General features: G+C 31.0%; 1 pseudogene; it reads left to right on the top strand.

Annotated features, from left to right (window-relative positions):
* The first annotated feature begins 688 nt into the window (after nt 1-688).
* On the top strand, nt 689-807 carry LOC120588391 (uncharacterized; annotated as a pseudogene).
* Nucleotides 808-2,151: the final 1,344 nt, after the last annotated feature.

Genomic DNA, 2,151 nt, shown 5'->3' with positions numbered 1-2,151 from the left:
ATATACCTTTCCTATCTTCCTTTCTCATCTCCTTCTATATATATTTCTATTCTCAACACTTTCAGCATTTTCACTTGTAAACTTTCCAACAGAAAGCCTATATACCCCTTTACCTTTAAAATATACTTTATGTTCTCTAAAATTGAAAAAGAGAGAAGAACTAGAGGAATGCATTATTAAAATATCTTTTGGATTCCTTCCAAGAAAACATATTATTACTAATAAATATAGATACTAGGACTGTAAAGGATATATATTGATAAGGATTAGAATGGCACCTAAAAAGGAAAAATATAATAGTACGTGATAAATTGGTTTTGGATGTAGGGTTTTGAATCTTCGGAGGAAATTTTAATAATGTTATGTTGTTATTTTTATCTTAATTTTCTAGAAAGCAGATTAGTTTAATGGTCATAATCATTTATGTTCATTAGTTTCTTGTCCAGCCGACTCTTTGGAATAGTAGATGTTTGCAAAGCAGCATGATGTATATCTGCAAATATTGATTTATAAAAGCAGAACTTTTTATAAGACAATATACTAGTGTTTTTGCTGTTAAGCAAAATGATTTCCTTATATTTCACAAATATTAGTGACAATCTGAGCAGTGACCATTAACAATAATACCTACATTCAGGCATTAAAGATCTAAAAGGTCTAAAAAAAAATCCTATAAGTACACTTGATTGTCTACAGCCATGCCACCCTGAAAGCGTCCGATCCCATCTGATCTCGGAAGCTAAGCAAGGTCCAGCCTGGTTAGTACTTGGATGGGAGACCACCTGGGAATACCAGGTACTATAGGCTTAAAAATAAAAAACAAATACACTTAATTATGATAAAATACCAACTTAATTGAAAAGATAAAATCAAATTTGATATGTGCATCTCAGAAAACATAGAAAAATAAAAGAAATATTAGTTCTTTCAAAATAAGCACTGAATCATTATGTACATGTGAATATTTATTTTAGCTTGCAGTACTCTAGTATAGTTAAAACACTGTAAAGTCCAATGTCCACTTTTTATAGCCCGTAGTTGTTAAGAAAGCAAAAGACAAAAATCTGGAAAGAACTCTAAAGTTATAGCAAAACAGTAAGATTGAATCTTAATAACTCTCCTTGTCAATGACATTTTGCCAGCACATATTTCTCAGTTCAACAAGAACCAGAGATTTCTATATGTTCGATTTCTGATGTGTTGGTAAATTAAGCAGCTTTATTATGTAATATTTAAGTTTCTTGAAAATTCACATAGTTTACGTTGCTAAGGTTCTTCAAAAGATACCATATTCAGAATGACTGTTATAGACACTGTGCACATCATATGATATAAATAATAGTTTTGAAACAATATACTGTATCAAATTCCTATGGGAGATGGCTTATTTTCTTCTGTAGTACTTTCCATACAACGATAATCTACTGCCAAGTGTCTAATCTCAACCAATTAGACTCCAAAACAAAGTGGAAAGTCTATGAAGAGAACCCTTTGTTTGTGAAACCATTTTGTCCTACAGACACAATATGTTATCAGGAATCTCTTGAAAGCTATACATGAGAGAACATAAAGGGTGGGAAGAGTAAAATCAGTTTTATTATTTCTTTCCCTCCCTTCTTCTAGTATACTCAAAAGTATGTACACACATACTTACATGGAGAGGATGAAGTCCTTTGAATAAATAGGTTACATTAAATTATTAGAAACTATTTCATGTGAGCCTTGTTTGTGTATTAATAATAGAGAAAGCCCCACATCAGGTTTAAAGGAGAAAACTAGTAGCTGGAGATCCAAGTGCCACTCCATAAAACATCTGATTTTATTTTTAAAAAATATAGGAGTTGGTAAAGACAATTTATAGCATTAAAATAATAACTATACTGTATTAAACACATTCTCTCTTCTTGTCTTAGATACTTGTCCTAATGAATTTAATTTTTGCTTTTGCTAGATAAAGCTTTGCCTCATCATACTCATTTTATGTTTATATCTTGATTTTCCACTGGTATTGTTACATAAGTGATATTTATTCCATTCATGTAACTTACCCTCTACTTTATCTGCTTGAGTGTGTTGAGTGTATGCATAAGTAGGGACACAATGTCTGAACGAGGCCTGTTTACTATTTTAAAAAATCCCAAACATCAAACT

The sequence above is a fragment of the Pteropus medius genome, unplaced genomic scaffold (genome assembly GCF_902729225.1).
Source record: "Pteropus medius unplaced genomic scaffold, Ma_sr-lr_union100, whole genome shotgun sequence".
Taxonomy (NCBI): domain Eukaryota; kingdom Metazoa; phylum Chordata; class Mammalia; order Chiroptera; family Pteropodidae; genus Pteropus; species Pteropus medius.
Note: the sequence above shows the minus strand (reverse complement) of the source record. Positions and strands in the feature narration are given on the sequence as shown.